The sequence below is a fragment of the Microtus pennsylvanicus genome, chromosome 14 (genome assembly GCF_037038515.1).
Source record: "Microtus pennsylvanicus isolate mMicPen1 chromosome 14, mMicPen1.hap1, whole genome shotgun sequence".
Lineage (NCBI taxonomy): Eukaryota > Metazoa > Chordata > Mammalia > Rodentia > Cricetidae > Microtus > Microtus pennsylvanicus.
In genome coordinates this window covers 34,416,716-34,439,610 of record NC_134592.1, presented here as the reverse complement: position 1 = coordinate 34,439,610, position 22,895 = coordinate 34,416,716, and the positions used below count along the sequence as shown (strand labels likewise).

Sequence of the window (22,895 nt, the reverse complement as noted above, 5' to 3'; positions counted from 1 at the left end):
AGTGGGTAAGTTAGGGGAGGGCCTGGGAGGAAAGAAAGGAGGGGTAACTGGACTGGGATGTAATATATATACACATACATATATGAAAAGAAACTAAGACACCATCTGTCTCAGTTAGGGTTTTTATTGCTGTGAAGAGATACCACGACCACAGAAATTCTTAAGAGGAAACATTGAATTGGGGTGGCTCATTTACAGCTTCAGAGGTTCAGTCCATTATCATCATGGTGGGAGCAGGATGGAGTGCAGGCAGACAGTAGCTAACAATCCTCCATCTTGTGAGCAATGGGAAGTCAACTGGGACACAGGGTGGTATCCTGAGCATAGGAAACCTCAAGGTCTGCCCCAACAGTGAGTGTCACGCAGCCTCTAACAAGGCCATGCCCACTCTAACAAAGCCACACCTTTTAATAGTGCCACTCCCTATGAGATTATAGAGGGCCATTTATATTCAAATTACTAGATTTCACTCCCTGGCCCCCATAAGACTATAACAATATGTTACCATTATAACTATAAGTAAAATGCATTTGGTCCAACTTCAAAAGCACCCATAGTCTATAACAGTCTCAATAAGGTTTAAAAGTCCAAAGTTCAAAGTTTCTTCTGAGATTCATGTAACCTCCTAACTACACTCTCAAGTGAAACCAAATGAAAAAGCAGAGCAAGATTACATACTTCCAACATAGAATGGCATATACATTACCATTCCAACATATCTGGAAGGGAGTATAGTGAGGAAATACTGAGTTAAAGCTAGACCAAAACCCAGCTGGGCAAACTCCAAAGTCTGCATCTTTCTGTGTGATATCAAAAAACTCTTCAGATCTTCAACTCTGTTCAGCTTTGGTGACTGCAACACACTTCTTTCTCCTGGGCTGGTCCCATTCCCTGTTAGCAGGTACCCCAGGACTCTGGCCTCTCTAACATACTGAGTTCTTCAAGGCAATTGAGGCTTCAACTTCACAGCTTCATGCAATGGTGTCTCTGTCCCTGACACGTGCCTGGCCTCAGCAGCTTTTCTTAATCTCGGGAGCAAATACCACAATTCATTTCTTCTATCCTTAACTCCAGACCATGTGACTGAAGCTGCCCAAGCCTGTGGCTTACTGAACATGGACCCTTGTTTATTACATCTTCACCAGCTTTCTGCCCTTTGTTGCCTAAACTTAGCTGTCCTGAAACTTGCTCTGTAGACCAAGCTAACCTCAGACTCAGAGATCCTCCCGCTTCTGCCTCCTTCAGCAAACCCTACCGGCATACGCCACACCACACCCAGCTCTAAACTTTTCTTCAGTTTCTTCCTACAAATTGGAAATTTAGCTGGGTGGGATCTTGACCTGAGGTCACCACTCCCTTTAAAACATTTCTTAATCCATTTATCTCCTAGAACACAGGACTTCACTCCACTCCACTTCCTGGTGCTCCTTTTCTCCTCAAAATTTATATTTTGTAATTTACCCTACTCAGCTTGCTCCTTTTCATTATAAATCTTTACAAGCGCATGGCAGAGTTTATACTAGGTTGTTTTGAGATTTCTTCTGTCAGTGGAACTAATCCAAAACTCTTCATTTTAGCCTCAGCCAGACTCTTCAGACAAGGGCAAACCCCAGCCACTTTCTTCACCAAAATATCACAAGAACAATCTCTAGGCAACATACTAAAGTTCTTCTCTTCTTAAACCTTTTAAGGGATCCCCCCCATAGTTCAAATAACCCTTAGCATCACTGTCTTCCATGTTCTTACTAGTATGGCCCATTAAGCAGTGCTTAAAGCATTCCACCGCTTTTTAAACACAAAGCATGAAAGCCCAAAGTCTTCCAAACAAACGCATGGTCAGGCCTATTACAATAATACTGCAGTCCCTGGTTCCAATTACTGTCTTAGTTGGGTTTCTATTGCTATGAAAAAACATCATGACCATGGCAACTTTTATTAAAAAAAAACGTTTAATTGGGGTAGCTTGCTTACAGTTTCAGAGGTTCAGTCCATTATCATCATGGTGGGAGCACAGTATCATGCAGGAGGACAGTATCTGCGAGTCCTACATCTTGTCAGTGACAGGACATAGACTGAGACACCAGGCATTATGCTGAGCATAGGAAAACTCAAATCACCTGCACAGTGACACACTTCTTCCAACAAGGCCACACCCACTCCACCAAAACCACACCTCCTAATATTGCCACTCCCTATGAGATTATGTGGGCCAATTATATTCCAGCTACCGCACCATATATCCTCCAGATTTCAGGCATCTCCCAGTCTCCTTAGACCGGTATGGTAGCTACCCTGTGTCCTCTGCTCAACTGCAATTGCTTGATAATGTGACCATTTCTAGAGCCATGACTAACTCCAGATCAGCTGTATGCTTGTTGGTTTTGTTTATGAAAGGAATGAATGAAGAAACAAAAGAGAAGTGATAGAAGGTAGAGACATTTTAAATGCACAAACGGTGGCTAAGGCAAATGCTTCCTACTGAAGGAGATAATAGCGCTATCATAGGCAGACCTTGGGACTTCTGCAAGAGAAGGGGATAATTTTGAAAATGATCCCTACGGGCTGCGTGTACTGATTTGGGAAATGTGTAGACACAGACTCAAGACTTATACACAAAGAAGGCAGTGTGAAATCTGTTTACATATATGATATCTTCAAATACGGGCATATACTCAGAGAAAAGCAATACACCGAGGATGACTTACCAGCATATTCAGACCGAAACGAGCTTCCCTCCTTAACGCCCTCTCTACTGTTGCTGTGTCATATGTAAGAAGCCTATGAGGGTGTGGGGTACGGGATATATTTTGACGTACACATGCAATGTGCAGCAATCAAACGAGGGGACTGACATGCCCATCACTTCAAACGGTTGCCACGTCTTGGTGTTGGCAAAGTCTGCTCTGCTATCTGTTCCAATACATGCTTTTAATCATTGTTAATTACAGTCCACATAGTCGTTTTATATTGAAGATCTGCTAGGATTATTTTTTTCCCTCCCAACTACTCTTCCTCTCTTTTGAGCCTGTTTTTGTAACTCCAGCTGTTAATAACCTCATCGCACAACCATGCCACTTTGACCCCTGCTTGCTGTTTTCCTGCAACGAGATGCTTGGTTTTTCAACAGGCTTCTATTGTTTTTTCCCCAAAGACAATTTCTTTGATCGGCACATTGACTGCCTGTAGATTCATCTACATTTTACCAGAAGGACTCTCGCTCCCTCGCTGCCTTCCTTGTGAATTCTCCCACTTGATCTGACATTTGAAAAAATTCTACGCTCTGGATTATATTTTTCTCTGTTGCAACACACTATCCGGGAGACCTTCAACATTGTGCATAAATACGCACATCCTGCAGCTCACTTGTCAATTTCAAAAGCTTCATGTCTGTTCACAGATAAAAGTAGACTATGCCGGCATTTCAGGAGGGCTACGCTTTACCCCTAGATTTCCAGATCTGACTACATAATCCTAAAAGAGGTAGAAAAGTTTGATTTAGAGAAGCCACAACTATTTTTCAGGGCTGAAATGGATCCGGTGGTGTTCTTTCCTGGTATTAAGAGACCTTTTATCTTTGAAGGCACTTATTCACGGTGATACCTATTCTAAACAAGCCCCATAGGTGGTATTTCTGGTTTTGATGGTTTTGGGATTCTCACAGAAACACTCTAAGACATTCGTGGTGAATTTGTTCAGCTAGCAGTAGCCCCACTGCTGGAGAATCAGACTGAACACCAGGTGAGACAGCCGTGTCAGTTGCGTCTGGTTCTCTCTACGCTCTAGGAGAGATTATTCGTCTTCTGGGAAGTTATGAATTTCTCTGAGCATTCAAGTGTAGCCAAGCATAAACAATAGTTTACATATAATTTCAGGTGGCTCACAGATCCCATAAAACTCCAGTGGTCGAACCCCTAACGACCCGTGGAGTCCAGGCTAATAAACACTAAAGATCAATTACTGATCAGTTATTGATGGGTGAGGGACTTCGCAGACCTCAGGATGTGAAGGAACAGCTGCCAGGAAAGTGTGCACCGCTGGGCAGTAGCTACACCGCCCAGCAGGAGCTACCTAGCCTTGTGTAATCAAGCCCAGCATGGCTGAGTGCATTTCCATCTCTCCTTCTGCAGGGCATCAAATTTTCTACTCATTTCTATTATGAGATTTCTATTTTACAGCATCAGATCTCTCATTCTTATGATTGAAGTCAGCACAAAATAGCTCCTTTAAATAAAAAAACAAATTGCCTTAAAATAAACCAGTATTTTTTTAAAAGCAGGAAGAAGGGAGCTCCTGTGTTAAAAAGGTTTCCTTTTTTTGCCGCTTTCCCCTACAAACCCTAGCTCATTGCTTTCTCTGTATCACATACTCCCTAGACACCTACCGTCTTTTGTTAGGTCTCATCTCAAAGGTGGCACCTAAAAAATCTTCCATTGGCTCCAATCTTTCAAGTGTCTGGGATTTATCTCCCTCCATACTTCTCTGAACATATCTGATTTGTGAGCCCAAGACTGTTCGCCTGAATCCCGCCTGGTGGCTGGGCACGTTTGAATGTCTGGATCACCACTGTTCTACTCTTTTAAAACTCAAGGCAATGTAATCTCCCTCTCCCAACAGTTTTTTTTTCCCAAAGCTCACTGATTTTTCAAAGTCATATTTAAAGGAAAACTAGAACAACGTAGTAACCACTAATTACAAATGGCACTGTGATCTGTTTTGCCCATCTCACCCTGGGCCTCTTAGCAGCATCTATTAACATTTCAGGCATATGGAGGAGCTTTGTTATCATAAAGCAATTAGAGATTTTTCTTTTCCCCTCCCTAAGGAGGATACTCCAAGACACCACCATGTCATAAATACACACTGTCAAGCCGGAGCTGTCACCTCGTCACTTTCCACCGTCACCATTCACATACTTTGTTCAGGTTGTTCTTTGACTGCTCTAGTAGCCCCCAGCTCTCCCATGATGCTCTCCTGATACCCCTTCCCATGCTTTCCCAGGTACACCCCTCCTCCAGACAGCCAGGGCTCTTGTGTAGTACACTTGTTGGCCGACTTGATTTTAATCGCACTCCTGTGCTATGGTTTGAGTCTGCAGTGGCCCCAACAGGCTCATGTTTTAAGTGCTTATTGGTCAGATGATATTGGTATTTTAGGACGCTGCAGACTGTTAAGAGGTAGAGCCTAGCTGGTGGGTACGAGCCATGGGAGCTAGGTCCTTGAAGGTTCTAATGAGTCCCTGATCCAGGTCTCACTCTTTGGTTCTTGGTCCATGCTTTCCTTCAGCCTTGATCTCAGCCGTTCCACTGTGCCTTCTCCACCTCATGAACTCAAACCTTTGAAACTGTGTGGACAAATACTATTTTTCCCTTTGTTTCCGTCTTTGCTTTAGTAGCCAGTAAACCACTGTTACACTAAAACCTCCCTGAGGAAAGACAGTGGATATTATTGTTTATCATATTCCTCCAGGATTTCTAACGTGGGGAATGTTCATCCCTCAAATTCTCAGCTGTGTGGTTCAAATAGGAGCGGCCATTCTAAGCAATGTTTGACACAAGGACAATCCAATGTTTCAATTGAAGATGTGGATTTGGTGGCTGCTTAGAGCTGTGTCTCCTTTCTACTAATAGAGGAAGCAAGTCTGAGAATGGAGGGAGGAGAAAAACTGGTAAGATCCCAGCTGCCTGTGGTCATTGCTTGCACCTTGCTTCTCAGGCTTTCGAGGCAAAGCCTCTCTTTGAAGTGACGTCAAAGTTGAGCTTCTGCCATTCACAACCAACAAATCTTCTCAAAAAACGCCCACCATCTTATTTGTGTCCCTACAGCTAGTAGTGGATTCTGGATTTGGCATCCAATATGGGGTCCATAAATATAACTATCTTCAGTTTAAAGCCTGAAGTGACATTTGTCATCATGGCACTCAGGGGTGAGGTGACTGCACACATGCTACACCGTCACAGTTGTACGAGGGTCCCATGGGAGTTAGCACTGTATCGTGAAGTAGCGGCTGTAGGCATTCTGACCAGCAATCTACTTGAGTCTGAATTTGTTCTGTTGGTATTAGGTCAACTATCCTGCAGAAGTGTTAGCTATTTCTAACAGCTGTCAATAATTAGCTCTCCTCAGGCATAATCTTGAAAGACCACATGCTTATCAACAACAGTCTACTTGGTCACCTGGTTGGTTTCCTACTTGCATGGTGCATAGAACATTGGCTGTAAGAGATGAAATAACTGTCCAGGCAGTGGTGGTACATGCCTTAAGTCCCAGCACTCAGCAGGTGAGTCCCTGTGAGTTCGAGGCCAGCCTGGTCTACAAAGCAAGTTCTAGGTTAGACCCCAAAGCTACAGAGAAACATTGTCTCGAAAAATGAGAGAAAGAGATAGAGGAAATGACTTATGTGGACACTGATAACCAACCAGGTTGCCTTGAGAAAACAATACTACTCCTTTGGGCCATGCTTTCCCCATTTGCCAGATGGAAAAAGCATATCTTATATACATTACAATACTTCTGAGATATTGGGATGGGGAAACCCAGCAGCACTTTATCCTTAGCTACGCTTTCCTGGAGACTCATGTTAGGCTTGTCTCTAAACAAACAGGCCACTGAAAAGCTGACAGGTTCGCTTTGATAATAAATACATGGCCTAAGGCAGGGTCACTCCTGCAAGAACTGTCCTGATGCGCTCTATGAAGGAGCTGAGGTGAGCCTCCCCAAGTCTGACATGCCTTTTCCTCTCTGTCCTCTTGGTGTGTTTGTCAGTTCCAGTTTCTTGACCCTGACGTCACCACCACAGCTCTGAAAAGGCCTCTCGGCTCAGTATTTAAGGATGAAAATGGGTCTCGACAAAACGGCAGCCTACAGAACGGGAAAAGATCTTTACCAAACCCACATCAGACAGAGGGCTGATCTCCAGGACATACAAAGAACTCAAGAAACTCGTTATCGAAAGAACAAACGATCCAATAAAAAAATGGGGTACATATCTAAACAGAGAACTCTCAACAGATGAGTCTAAAATAACTGAAAGACACTTAAGGATATGCTCAATATCCTTAGCCATCAGAGAAAGGCAAATCAAAACAACTCTGAGATTCAATTATTTTTGTTTGTTTGTTTTTTTGTTTTTTTTCGAGACAGGGTTTCTCTGTGGTTTTGGAGCCTGTCCTGGAACTAGCTCTGTATACCAGGCTGGTCTCGAACTCACAGAGATCCGCCTGCCTCTACCTCCCGAGTGCTGGGATTAAAGGCGTGCACCACCACCGCCCGGCTTGAGATTCAATTTTATACCAGTCAGAATGGCCAAGATCAAAACGCTGATGACAACTTTTGCTGGAGAGTATGTGGATAAAGGAACCACTCTTTCATTGCTGGTGGGAGTACAAACTGGTACAGCCACTTTGGATATCAGTATGGTGATCAGAAAATAGGAATCAATCTTCTTGATGACCCATCTCTATTACTTTTAGGTATATACCCAAAGGATGCTCAATCATACCACAAGGACGTGTGCTCAACTATGTTTGTTCATAGCAGCATTTTTTGTAATAGTCAGAACCCAGAAACAACCTAAATACCCCATTAACCAAAGAATGGATAAAGAAAATGTGTCACATTTACACAATGGAGTACTACACAGCAGAAAAAAATAACGCCATTTTGAAATTTGCATGCAAATGGCTGGAGCTAGAAAACATCATACCGAGTGGGGTAACACAGACACAGAAAGGCAAATATCATATGTACTCACTCATAAGTGACTTTTAGATATAAAGCAAAGTAAACCAGCCTACAATTCATAATCCCAGAGAACCTAGACAACAATGAGGACCTTAAGAGAAACATACATGGATCTAATCTACATGGGAAGTAGAAAAAGACAAGATCTCCCGAGTAAATTGGGAGCATGGGGGCTATGGGAGAGGGTTGAAGGGGAGGGGGAGGAAGGGAGGGGAGCAGAGAAAAATATATAGCTCAATAAAAGCAACAAAGAAAAATTAAAAAGAAGTGAGTCTTGAGTCTTTTGCCTCCTTGCTCTGTCCTTATGACCCACACTCTCTGGCATGTTCCCTAACTAATGCACTGGTTTTCGTAATACCCAGAATGCCTTCGGAGAGCACAGCCATCCTGTGTGAAACCCAGGAAGGACAAAAGTGGGCTAGCATGGGCTACTTGTTTGAGGGGTTCTATCTAGTTCTGACTCTGCTTTTTTCCTTGTCCTTGAAACAAGTTCTTCCAGAAGCCTCTTAGTCTTTTAGACTTAAAAGAGATTTCCAAGCCATTCCAGGGGCTCCCCTCCAGTAGAAGGCGGTGGTAGAAAGATGGAGGTTTTGGAGACTTGGGTTCAAGTCTCTGACCTGCTGTCACCTGTCTTTGGAAAATAATGTTTGGGAAGAGTCTGTGGAATGGGGATAATAAGGCTCATGTTGCCCCGCAAACATGATGCCAACAGCCAGCTGTATACAGTAGGTGCCGAGCAAATGCTGGTTTCCTTTCCCATCTTCCAGGCAGAAGACAGAAAGCATCCTGTAAGTGGGATCTCTCCTATTTTAGGAAGGAAATCACAGGGACAATCTGGCTCCAGAAACGAATGTTTCCAGAGGAAACAGTGGAAACAATATGTTCCCCTTTATTGACGACGAGCAGAAACCCAATTCTGGGTTCTGCATTTCCTCGGTGACAAGAGAGGGCACACATGAGCTAAATGGCTTCCCAAAAGAGAGAGACATGGAGAGGGTGGGGCTCTGCGGAAGGCAGACCGTGCCCCTTGGTGCTGGTGGAAGGGAGGGGTCTCCAGAGCTCTGAGCTGGGGACTGCTCGGCAAAGCCCCAGGGACTGGCAGCCTATGCTAGTGACAAAAGTAATTCCCATCCGCAGGAGCTTGCTGACATTTTCAAAGCACTTTCTCTCCTTTTATCTTCTTCCCCCTCACAATGTCCACGTGAGATGGGTGATATCGCTCCCATCTGACAGACGGGAAATGAAGCCAGTGCAAGAGTATTGCAAATGACATGACAGGCTCTCAGGAGCACGACACAAAGTGGCATTTCTCTCTTGGCTCAGCAGGGTGACCTTGAACTAACTGCTTATCCTGTGGGTCTCAGTTTGCTCATTTGTAACCTTGTCTCAGAGCGCCCGTCCTTTGTCACAGGGCACGAAGAATACAGGCTTTAGAGACCTAATTCTGAATCTCACTGCACTCTGTGCTAGCACTGTATGGGATTTGGTAAACGCATCACAACTGCTCCTAGGACCCAGCGTCCTTATGCCAGCACTCAGAACTTCCAGAAGTTCACTTAGGGCATTCTTGTTCTCAGAACCTTTATTGGAGACTGTTCCATGGTCCCTGGACCCCCTGAAGGGTCACGGGATAAGGTCTGGTGACTAGGCTGAGAAACCACATGTACTATTACGATCAGAGACTCTGTCAAGTCGACTGAGTACTAACAAGGCCAGACACAGGAATCTCTGCCAGCTTCCTTTTCTGCCTCAGTTTCTCCATCTGAAAAGAAGATGGCACTGACTTCTGCCATGACCTTTGACCTTTTGAACTGTCATGTAGACCATGGCAACAGCTTCCTCCCTTCTCTACTTGTTATCTGCAGACTCGGTAGCTGCATCTTTTCTCCATTAGTACAGTTTTGTGGATACTCTGGCTGTCTGAGGTAAGGCTGTGTAGACTTGGGTGTGCCGAAGCGCACACTTTTCATGTACAAGAGACTCAATGAAAGAGGGTGTGAGGAGGGGTGTTGGAGAGGGGGGAAGGAAGAAGAGGAAGGAGGGAGAGGAAGGGAGAGGAAGAGAAAGGGAAGGAAGAAGAGAGAGAGGAAGGGAGTGAGGGAGAGGGAGGGAGAGAGAGGGGGGAGGGAGAAAGAGAGGGAGGGAGGGGGAGAGAAAAGCAAGTGGTAAGAAACCATTTTCGTTTCAGGGAAAGAGACAAAGGAAGACACGACAGTGCCCTAGCTTCTGTCTTCAGCATCTCATGAGGCTTGCTTGCCTTCCTGAGTTCTGCAAGAAACCTTTTCAACTCAGGCATCCAACTTCTGCTTTTTCCTAAGCTCTCGGTTCTGTTTGTGACCAAGACAGTGACATGAACAATATATGTCTGTTCTTCCTGTCTTGCCATCTGGATAGGTTTAATCATAGACGGAATCATGGTCACTGGCATTTCTAATGGCATTCAATCGTTGTGGCACTCAGGCGAATTGAACATGCGACCCTGGCAACGAGTGACAAAGCTCTTCACTTCAGCATCAGGATGGCTGCTTTGTCAGGCATCTCTTTGATGCCTTCAGCCATGTCCTCCAGCATCTTCAAGTAGGGACAACGAAACATCATGGATCTCGGGGTCCAACTGTCTAGCCCTCCATCATATATCCAGCTACTTTCTAGTTGTGTGACAATTGAGCAAGGTACTCCATCTCTGGGCCTTGGTTTACTCATCTGTCAAATGGGGATGTTTAGGCAGCAGATCATAGGATTGCTGTGGAGTTGGGGGTAAAGGGGTATGGTAAACCCTCCATCGACACCTCCCATTAAGTTCACATCATGAGGAGATAGTCATGGCAGGTGGGGTGGTGAGTTGGGCTTTGATTCTTCTGTTTTCTCCATGCTACTGTGTTTGAGGAGTGAAGACACCAGTTGGCAACTTCAGAGAGAACTAAGACTTTGAAAAGACTCAGGTCAGCAAAGAGATAATTAGAGACTTGGGGGAAAGTCGTTCAGAAAAGTGCAAAAAAAACCAAATACTGTCCTGAGACCAGGGTGACAGGAATGTGGTCTCAGACTAGAACAGAAACTCCTGCACCAGAAAAGGGAAGCTGGGACACAGTCCTGAAGAAATATCAGGAGGCCCAGAAGCTTGGGTGAGGCTGGGAAGGCTGATGGGAAGTGTAGGCAGGACCAGAGTCAGAATGGAACTCAGGGGAATCGCGATCGCAAAGACTTGATAAATTTAGATACCACCCTCTGATAATCTTTTTTAAAAAAAATCCACCTCTTTGATGATGAATGAAATTCCTGCGGCATATCTACATGCCTTCCAGCTCATCAGTACAAAGCTACTATAAATGATTCTGCATACCGAAAGCAGTTAAAAGTGTGTGGCTGCCCGGCGGACCATGCTGGCTCCCGTCTGCTGACTCTCCGGTCAGGTTGTGTGAGCTAACTTGGTGACTGTGAATACATTTTGCAGATGCTTTGTGTCTCACGTTCCTTGTCAGTGGAGAGGGCAAAGTCATCGTCCAAGTTCCCAAATCAGAAAAGGGAAAATGAATCAACATTGACTAGACACCGGGATGCCAGCAAAGGCTTGGGAAATGCCACTTATGGTTTTATGCCTATGGTTTTTAGGTCTTTACATGTTGTATACACACACACACACACACACACACACACACACACACACATACACACTGACAACTCCAGTCCTGTCAGCTAGCCCAGCCTCAGGAGCTCTCTGAAGCACAGGCTCAGGGCCAGTGCAGAGTCCAACTACAGAGAATGTGAGAGTTTTCAGAACCAAATCAGCCAAGGGATGCACTTGGCACCGTCTTTGCACACAAACCTCCGATGTCTCGACACTTTTCTCTATGCAGCTCCGATCTTCCCTGTCTCACACTGTCCCCGATCACCAGCCCTTGGCCCTACCACTATTCTTGCTTCTTTCTCAGTTCCCAAGAGGGAAACCCAATGACGGCACTCACACCCCGGCTTAGGTGTCACCCTGGCTGCAGCCAACTGAGCTCATGGAAAGGGAGATCAGAGGTTCCCTGGACATATGACCACAACAGTTGTCACAGCAAGCATCCTGGGCCACCTTCCAAGCATCAAGTCACGGTTCATCAGCTTCTGCTGCCCAAGAGAAGTGCCCCACCCTTCCCCCTTCCTTCAAACCCCCTTTCCCTGAGTTTGCCTTCTTTTTCTACCTTTAATATATATATTCTCTCTATCCATACGGTCCCCTCCCCCTCTCAAATTCCCATCTCATTTTGCAACCGAATGGACTAAAAATACTTCTGGCAGCTGTGATCAAACCCAAACTGAGCAAGATGTAGATTTAATGAGGCTTCCATGGAAACAAGAATCCTTTTGCCAGGCAAAAGGATATGTCTGTGCCAGGGAAAGGAAGAGGGCAGGGGACCATGTAGAGAGGGGATGGAGATGTTGGTTACATGGGGACAGTCGGGAGTCCCAAGAATCCTCTTGACCCAGCAACTTTTTCTGGAAGGGGTTCTTTAGCCTGCAGCCAGAGACCACGCTGGCTGGCGACAGTCAGCCACGCTGGTCAGCAACATTCTGAGAGCCACCCTACGTGAATGTGGCAAGGGAACCACAGTTTATTTTCGGCTTGAGATAAATATTTACCACCGGAGTCTCTCAAACAGACACTCAGCAGCTGGAAAAAAATATTAAAGTATAAAAATAAAAAAGCTGCTGACTCCAGGCTTTGTTGATGAAGATCAAGGGAGTGCAGAGGAGAAAGGTCAGCTAGATGCAAAGGCGTTTTCTTCCCTGCAGGTCTCCGTGTCCCTTGAGGAGTCTTTTCCCTCCAGCTCTGGCTGCTGGAGTCGTGATGTTCCTCAAAGATTCTCAACGAGAAAGCTGACACTGGTTGGCACAGCTGCCAGGTGCCTATCTGGTGCCTGATCTCACGTCACCCGGCAGGGATGGTACCTACTGTAATTCTGCTTCCTCTCCCAGGCCCTTGGCAGTTTCCTGTGAGTTTCCACTGTCCACATGCTAATCTTTACCTGCTAAGGACTAGTCTTCACACTGGATAAAAAGCGGGCCACCACAACACTATGCACCAATTGGACGAGGAGCTGTTTTGCTAGATTTCTGCATCCAAAGCGATTTTTACACTTTTAGGCGCCCCCCCCCCCGAAAGAATACACAACAGAAACCACAAAGGCGATATTTACTCTCTTTATGTACAGGGGTAGTCTGATGGCCCCTGAATGGCCATAGAACCAGACTGTTGTCATGTCAAATTCTTGTTCTTCCATGGATTAGATCATTGGCTTTATGGCATGTAGTTACATTATTCTTTAAAGTTTAAAGCCTCTCTCTCTCTCTCTCCTCTCTCTCTCTCTCTCTCTCTCTCTCTCTCTCTCTCTCTCTCTCTCTCTCGTGAGGGGGTGAACATGACTGTGCATATGCGTGAAGGCTAGAAGACAACCTCTACTCTCCACTCTCGTTCCACAGGCTCCATTCATCTTTCTTTGTGGGAAAGAGGCCTGACTTGGAGCCCTGACCTGGAACTTGCCTCATACTAGACTGGATGACCTGTCCTTCTCCCTGGTGCTGGAACTGCAAGCATCTACCCCTACTACAGTCACATGCCTGTTCTACTGTCACTGGGGACGGTGTGGAAATAAGTCTGAAGAGTGGCAGAGAAGGCCCCACGTTGTTTTCAACAATTACCTGGATCACAACTATTTTGCCTCTTGGTTTGGACTAAATGTCAGACTCGAGTCCTTCAGGAAGATTCAGGAGTTAGAATTCCCAGCTTTCTCAGGCCCCTGTGCACTCCATGGGCCTGGGGATCCCTAAAGTGATGGTTTGAGTGAATGCTTCCCATATATTCAAATGCTTGTTTCCTTGCTGGTGGACTGCTGAAAAAAGGTTAGGAGGTGTGATTTTGTTGGAGGAGGTTTGCCTCTCTCTCTCTCTCTCTCTCTCTCTCTCTCTCTCTCTCTCTCTCTCTCTCTCGGGCTTATGGATCAGATGGAAGCTCTTGGCTACTGCTCCACTCCAGTACCATGCCTACTGTCATGCTCCCCACCACGATGATCATGGGCTCACCCTTTGACACTGTAATCAAGCCCCTAGTTAAACACTTTGTTTTTATAAGCTGCCTTGGTCATGGTGTCTCTTCACAGCAATAGAACAGTGACTAAGACACTGGGTGGTGAGCATGCTGGGATTGCTGCTCATGTACATCATGGCCAGTGCATAAGAACCTCTAAACAAGGGTTTCTCAGTCTGTGGGTCATGACCCTTTGGGGCTTGCATGTCAGATGTTTACATCATGGCTCACGACAGTAGCAAAATTACAGTGTGAAGTAGCGATGAAATCATTTTATGATTGGGGGTCACCACAACTGTATGAGGAGCTGTATTAAGGGTCCACAGCACTAGGAAGGTTGAGAACCAGTGCTCTAAAAACAAGGTTTGTACATTAGAACCCTGTGCTGATTTACCTATCATCTCTAGAAGACATTTAGAAACAGACACCCATGGGGTCTGGTGACACAGGCCTTTAAGCTCAGGACTCAGAGGAAGAGCTAGGTGGGTCTCTGTGAATTGGAGGCCAGCCTGGTCCAAGTTCCAGGATAGCCAGAGTTATATGAGAGACCTTTTCTCAAAACCAAACCAAACCCCACATGGTCTATCATTTTATTCTTCTCCATATTTTATAGATGATTACGTGAATCACCAAGTTTAACTTCCCTGAAAGAGACACCTTGAAATAGATAACTGGGCTGCTGAGTTAAAAGGATACTGAGACGGTAGAAGGTGCTTCTAAGGTCAAGGTTAAACCTGGATCAGCAACATGCTATTCTTAGCCTTAGCCAGTTGTTCTGAGGAGGGGGCTAGAGATGCCAGCTGAACACATCACTTCTACCCAGGGACAACAGCGCTTCAATAACTGTAGGGCTTTGAGACTAATAGCCGAGTCTTTGCACAGTCTTTGTCTAAAAACGGGGGGGGCGGGTGGATGTTGGAGAAATAGTTCAGTACAAACATAAGGACCCAAGTTTGACCTCTAGCACCCATGTATAAAAGCCAAATTCAGCAGTATATGCTTGTAACTCAACTCTGGGAAGGCAAAGTCAAGTGGATCTTCGAGACTCACTGGCCAGCCAGCCTAGCCTAGTGCAAAAGTCCCGTCCCATTCAGAGACCTTGTGTTAAAAAATGAGGTGGACAGCTTCCAATTACTAAGCCCAATGCTGACCTTTGGTCTATATATGTGTGCCCACACAAGCACAGCTACCTGGAAGAGAGAGGAAAAGAGAAAGAGAGAGGAAGGAAGAGGGGGAGGGGAAGGAGAAGAAGAGGGAGGGAGAATTTATAGTCGAAGAAGGAGCTTCTGAGCCAGGTTTGGTGGCACAATTCTTTAGTCCCATCACTCTGGAGGCAGACGCAGGTAGATCTCTGTGAGTTTGAGGCCAGCTTGACCTACAAAGCAATTCCTGGACTGCCAGGGCCGTCACACAGAGAAACCTGCTTCAAACAAACAAACAAACAATCAAACAAACAAACAAACAAACAGACAGACAGACAGACAAGTAGGAACTTCTGTTGATATGTTTATCAAAGCCAGAGATGAAATAAAATTTTGACCTCAGCTCCTGCAGAAGATGAACGTCTTTCAAGAGGAACTGCTCCTTACAGTCACTGGTACAGATGGCCTGACGGCTGCCAACAGCAAATGTGACTCATGTCACACAGAGCTTCACTATCTTGTTGAAGCCGCTCATGACTTACGAAGACAAAGGCTGAATTAGAAAGCCTTCCCTATGATTATGAGCCGGGCTGTTTCTCTTTAGATTCGGCAATTTTTGTTCCACGTTATCTGAAACTCTGGTATTAGACAATATACTTATAATCATTCTTCCCGATGAAACCAGGGGCTCTTTCCTGGTTGTTGATGGAAATGTTCCTCTTTGAGGAAATTTTCTGGTCTTGAATTGTTTGGCTGATCTTAGCCTATTGACTTTATCTTTTATGACCACTTTATTGTAAACCTATTATATTTTCGCATTTAAGCGCATGTTTCGTGAATAATGCAGAGTTTGATATTTCTCTATTATGTTTATTACTTCTGTCTATTTCTGTCTTTTCATATAATATGCTTACTACTATAGTTGGATTTAACTTCACCATTTTATTATCTGTCATATTTTCATATTGTATGGCTATTATTTCTCAATTCCACATTTATTGCTCCTTTAAAATTAACTTTAGTATTCTATTTTAATTCCTCTGCCGGCTCATGACCTGTGCCCCTTTGAATTATTTTTTGGTTGGTTACTGTTGGGATGACAATAAACAACTTGGATTTATCAACATGATCTAAAAGATGGTACCACACTGATTCATAGGAAATGCAAAACCCCCCATATCTATCCATGCCTTCCTATGTGTCTTTTCAGGTGTTGTAATAAAACAGTACAATTTCTGCTCCAAATCCTCATTTGAGTGGTGAGAGTAGAAAACACACATTTACCATGTCTCTTTTTATTTTTTTTCTGTTGACTTGCTGGTCTATTTGTAGACCTGTTCCCATTTGATGTCATTTCTATCCTAGTGAATGACTATCAGTCTAGGTCTTAGTTGCTGTTCTAATGCTGTGATGAAATACCTTGACCAAAGCAACTTCCAGAAGGGAGCATTTAACTGGGGGCTTGCTTACAGTTTCAGAGGGTGAGTCCATGACCGTTAAGGCAGGAATGTGAGGGGCTGGCAGGCATGGGGCTGGACCAGTGGCTGAGAGTTTACTCCCTGACCTACATGCAGGAGGCAAAAAGAGAGTGAGGCTGGACCTGGCTGGACTTTTGAAATCTCAAAACCCACTCCCAGTGATGCACCTTCTCCAACAAGTCCACACCTCCTAATCCTTCCTAAACAGTCCACCAACAGGGAATCAAACATCCAAACAAATGAGCCTATCCTCATTCAAACCACTACAATGTATCTTATCACGTCTTTACTAGAACATAGAATTGCTGGACACAGAAGACTAGGTTGGACAGTTTGTCCATGATCTTAGTGTCCGTTGTCCTGTTTTCCTGCTTCTTATGAAGTAACACCACTCATTGTTTTTACCAAATACAATATTCTTTTCTTTGCTGCCCTTCAAGACCCTTCTATTGTCCTGTGTTGTCAACAGGTTCTGGGTGATGAGTAGAATATGGTTGCTTTGTATCCATCCGGCTTAGAGGTTTGAGAGTCTCTAAAAGCTTCTGTTTACTGTCTTGTTTTCTGTCTTCTTTTCCTGGAACTGTAGTTACACTCAGGATAGATTGTCTGATAAACCACACACTATTTTCAAACTATTTTTGCTTGCTCTTCAGAATGGAGTGTCACACTCTCCCTTCTGATTCTCCCTCACCCTTTATTATACCATTTCCAGTCTGGGCCTAGAATTTCTATGGTTCTTTCCTTAAGTGTGTTTTGTTTGAATGGGGAGATTGAATCTAAGACCTTGGACATGTTACACACATGCAATCACCATTAAACTACATCTCCAACCTCTAGGTTTTCTCCATAATTTTCATCCCTTATCTTAGAGCCTTCGTCATTACTCATAATTAATGCATTTTAAAATGCATTTTAGAGGAAGAGAACTCCACAGGAGCAGGATTGAGCCATTGACCTGGGCTGGAGTGGGCCTGGGACAGTAAACTCCACAAGTACAGGAGTGGATCTAGACCAGGGACATTTGTGGAGATAGGACTGAGCCAGCAACCTAGGCCAGAGCAGGCCTGGGATGGCGAATTCCACAGGAACAGGACTGAGCCAGCGACCATAAAGAACAACAAAACACCAGCAAAATCTAGTGGCCCTACAATAGCAAGACTTGATCAACCAAATATAAATGAAGCAGAAGAAAATGACCTAAAAAATAATTTCAGGAGAATGTTTGAGGCCCTTAAAAAGGAAAGAAGAAATTTCCTTAAAAAAAATGGAGAAAAATACAAATAAAAAATTGGGAGAAATCAACAAATCCCTTAAAGAAAACCAAGAAAAAGCTATCAAACATATGAAAAACTATTCAAGATTTGAAAACTGAAATAAAGACAATAAAGAAAGCACAAGCCAAGGGAATTATAGAAATAAAAATCATGAGAAAATGATCAGAAACCACAAATGCAAACATAAACAGCAGAATACAAGAGAAAGAAGATAAAATCTCAAGTGCTGAAGATATAATAGAGGAAATAGACTGGTCAGTCAAAGAAAACATTAAATCTAACAAAACTTAACCCAAAATATCCAGGAAATATGGGACATCATGAAAAGGCCAAACCTAAGAACAACAGGTATAGAAGAAGGAGAAGAAGTTCAACTCAAAAGCACAGAAAATATATTTAACAAAATCATAGAAGAAAAATTTCCCAAACTAAAAAAAGATATGCATATGAAGATACAAGAAGCTTACAAAACACCAAATAGACTGGATTAAAAAAAAGTCCCCTTGCCACATAATAATCAAAACACTAAACATACAGAATAAAGGAAGAATATTAAGAGCACAGGAGACCATTTCCTAAATAGAACCCCAGTAGCACAGACACTGATAGAAACAATTCATAAATGGGACCTCCTGAAAGTGAAAGGCTTCTGTAAAGCAAAGGACATGGTCAACAAGACAAAACGACAGCCCACAGAATGGGAAAATATCTTCACCAAAGACATCAGACAGAGGTCTGATCTCCAAAATATACAAAGAACTCAAGAAACTAGTCATCAAAAGAACAAATAATCCAATAAAAACTGGAGTGCAAACCTATCCAGAGAACTTTCAACAGAGGAATCTAAAATGGCTGAAAGACACTTAAGGAAATGCTCAACATCCTTAACCATCAGAAAAATGCAAATCAAAACAACTCTGAATTTCTTTCTTACACCTGTAAGAATGGCCAAGATAAAAAAACACTGATGACACCTTATGCTGGAGAATTTGTGAAGTAAAGGGTACTCTCCTGCATTGCTGGTGGGGATGCAAGCTGGTACAGCCCCTTTGGATATCAGTATGGTGATTTTTCAGAAAATTAGGAAACAACCTTCCTCAAGACCCAGCAATACCACTTTTGGGTATATTTCGCAAGGATGCTCAATCATGCCACAAGGACGTGTGCTCAACTATGTTTGTAGCAGCAATGTTTGTCATAGCCAGAGCCTGGAAACAACTTAAAAGCCCATTGACCAAAGAATGAATAAGGAAAATGTGGTACATTTACACAATGGAGTTCTACAGAGCAAAAAACAAAACAAAAGAGAAAACGACATCTTGAAATTTGCAGGCAAATGGATGGAGGTAGAAAACATTATTTTGAGTGAGGTAACCCAGAAATGGAAAGACAATTATCATATGTACTTACTCATAAGTGGTTTTTAAACATAAAACAAAGAAAACCAGCCTATAAATCATAATCCCAGAGAACCTAGACAACAATGAGGACCCTAAGAGAGACATACATGGATCTAATCTACATGGGAAGTAGAAAAAGACAAGATCTCCTGAGTAAATCTGGAGCATGGGGACCATGGGAGAGGGTTGAATGGGAGGGGAGAGGCACGGAGGGGTGCAGAGACAAATGTAGAGCTCAATAAAATCAATAAAAAATAAAATTCATTTAAAGTTTTTTTTTTTGTCTAATTATGTGTGTATATCGGTGGGTATGTGCATGTGTGTGTGTAGGTGCCCATGAGAAGTCAGAGTCTTTGGAACTGGACTCACATGTGGTTGTGATCCTCCTGACATGGGTGCCAGAAACTGCACTCAAGTCCTCTGCAGAAGCAATATCCATGTTTAATTCTGAGCTATCCCCCAGGTCCTTCCTCATGTTCTTAAACATGGCCACAAAACCTGCCTCGAGTTCTTTTATTTAATGTCAACATCCAGGCCATTGTGTTCATTTATCTTTTCAAAAATTTAAACTTTGTTATTAAAAAGTTGCAAATAAAAATAATCACACACCAAAATTAAGCAACCCTTAAGACTAAATCAGTGATCCTCTACAGATTCAGAGTAGCCATTCAGAATGGGAGCTGTGGAGCTTCACACTGGTTTTTGTACTTCTGCCATCAATTATATTTTATACACCGTCACAACAACAACAAAAACCCATGACATTAGAATTAGAAAAAGAATTATCCTTTCTAATTATTTTTTATATTCATGTTTATAACTCACATTCAATACCTGGAAGAGCTGAAATCAAACCTAATTGTCCAACAACTGATGAAAGATAATGTTTGATATATCTAAAATTAAATATTACTTAGCTCTAAAGAAAAATCAAATCATGAAATTTGCAGGAGAATGAATCTAATTATAATATATAATGTTTACTGAGGTCACACTGAAATAAAAACCTTCATGTTCTCTCTCATGGAGACTCTAGTCAGTAATGCATGCACACATGCAGTAAAGGGAACAAGCAAGGCTAAGGATTATGGGATATGGAAGGATTGAATCCAGGGATCATTTTTTATTGTGTAAATTTTGTCTTGTATATTGATCACATGTCCCTGTTTTCCCATATGTCTGGTAATTGTCATTTGCTAAACATTAAGACAAAATATTATAAAGAATATCGATTATATTATCCTCCTTTAAAGGACATTAGCTCTCCTTCTGGCAGAAAAGTCACTATTATGTGAACATGACATCTCTGGTTAGAATGATTTCAGGGCTCTTGTTGCACCATGTGGTTCTCATACAATCATTGCCGCTGTCTGCATTAGTCAGGGAGCTCTCACGGATTGAGTTAAGACTCTAGTATTTCTCAACATGCTGTCTGTCCCTGCTGTCAATGTGTTCATCATTCATTCCCAAGCCTGCAGGAATAGACAGCTGCTGACCTGTGGATCCTTGCCAGTGTTTTATGTGTAGCTCAGTTCTCAGTTAAAGGCCTGCAGGAAGTCCCCATGGAAACCTTTGAACTTCCCAACTTCCTCCCCTTGTATCCTGCATTGCTCCTCTTCCCAGGACCTCCACACTAAAAATTTCATCTACCTCAACAATCCAGAACTTTTGACCCCTGTTCCAAAAGAGGAAATCATCTCCAGGAAGGCTGGACAAGCTGGAAGGGATCCTACTGTTGCTTTATGTATTTCCTTTCTCACAAGGACCGTATTTTGCATTGCTTGGGGTTCAATGCCTGAAAATGATTTCTTTAATTATCTTCAGATTTTTCAGAGACGAGGCCCAATTATGTAGCTCAAACTGGCTTCCAGCTAGCCTCCTGCCTCAGTTTACCAAGTTCTAGGATTATAGGTGTGAGCCGGTCCTGCTGGTTTTAAAGTTGTTTTCAACCATATAGATCAATTCTAGAAACACTGCAGTGGCCAGAGGCACAAGTTCAGCCTGGTTCTTTTTAAACATTAATTAATTTTGCATGTCACACCATCCATATGGAGTTTGGGGAACAATTGAAAGGAGGATACCAGGGTTATCACCAGGATATCCACCAAGAGAATACCAGGGAGAAACTCAAGTCGTAAACACCTTTACTCGCTGAGCCATCTCTCCAGCCCCTTATTTCACCTTCTAAGTTTTCAAAGCACCTACTTACATTGTCATTATGTGGTTTTACATTTGAGGTCTGTCCACCCCTCGAGAATACACTGCCAATCCAGAACAGAGGTTCAGGCTTTACAAGTGCCTATTATTTAATATGTATTTGTTGAATAAATGATGGATCACTCTGTCTTTTGGATCTTTTATTAACTTTATCATTAGTAAGAAGCTTAAAACCTTACATTAACATTCATTTTTCTTTTACTTTTCAATAAAGCAGTATCTTACACGCTCCCTCTGAACATCACAAAACCCTACACCAAATATCAAGAATACTATAACAATCCTGAGACACAAAACAGCCAGGCGACTTGCCAAAGCTCAGAGCAGAGGCAGCAAAATGGCTGGTGAGGTCTCTTGATGCAGATCAGTTCACTTCAGAGGGTTGCTTCGTTCCTCCATTCTGCCGGCTATTTTCTGACCTTAATTCAGAGAGCAAAATGAGTATAAAGTAGAATTCTCTTTTTGAAACAGATGTTTCATTTTACAATAAAGCATTGTAAAATGTAAAATTGGCTTTTTGGACCCTTAGCCTGTGTCAATAAGCATAAAGGAAACTATGTGAACTGACAATCACTTGCTCCTATTCAATCTCCTAGCAAATCTCTATAGAGCCTCTAGACAATTGAAGGTAATACAGGGATATCAGGACAGATTTTTGTCAATAAATTTATTAACACAGATAATAAGGTATAAGTAACAACATAATAAGATATTATTCAAATTAATTAAAAAACATAAGCTGTTGCCTTTCAGAGGTTGAAGGTAAGTCCCTGTTGCTGAAGACACCATGCTTAGACAGAAGCCCTGGGGAACCCGAGATGGTTCTAATTTGAAAGCCTCTTTCCTGAAGGGTAGCCTTCACAGATCAACAAGTGCAATGCACACTTCGAAGGGAGGGGAGCAACCAATACTCTGACCCAGCTGTGACCCACAATAACGGCCAGCTTGGCACAGTAACACTGAGGGAGCAATAGTACCACTCACATTTTGTCAGGAACCAACAGCTCTCTAATTGGACTTAAGGCCCACTCAACAGGAGGGAAATCACAGTAGTAAGGTTATGGATCTTGAAGGAGAACCTACAATGGCCACTTTACCAAAACCAGCATAGTTGCTAATTGCGTTCTAAAACTTATTCTTATAGCCACAAATAAGGGTACCTCTCACCCCTCATCAAAGCCCTTTCTCTTTGCACCCTATAGAGACAGTTTCAGAAAGTCACAACTAGTCAAAAGGCAGGGAACTAAATAGTCACAAGGTGCCCAGCCTCGGCTAATACATCTACAGCACATCTCCTGCACCTAAAGCTGAGGAACATCATCTAAGAGAAGGCAGAAAGACCAAGGCCAGAGGACCAGGGAAGCTGCTGTGAGAGTGAATCTTCTAGGAATTACAGGGAAGGCCAGAGGACCAGGGAAGCTGCTGTGAGAGTGAATCTTCTAGGAATTACAGGGAAGCATTGCCCATGACGCCTCAACAGTGTGGCTGCCTCAACAAGACCTAAATAAGCACAACACCAATATACATGCTAACACAATAGGGATAAATCTCATGGGGCTCCACAAATAGACAAA

At 43.3% G+C, this 22,895-nt stretch overlaps 1 protein-coding gene across 12 annotated transcripts in view; it reads right to left on the bottom strand.

Moving 5' to 3' along the window:
• The window catches only part of Slc8a3 (solute carrier family 8 member A3), a 147,263-nt gene that overhangs the window by 40,602 nt on the left and 83,766 nt on the right, over positions 1 to 22,895 (bottom strand). The window lies entirely within an intron of this gene.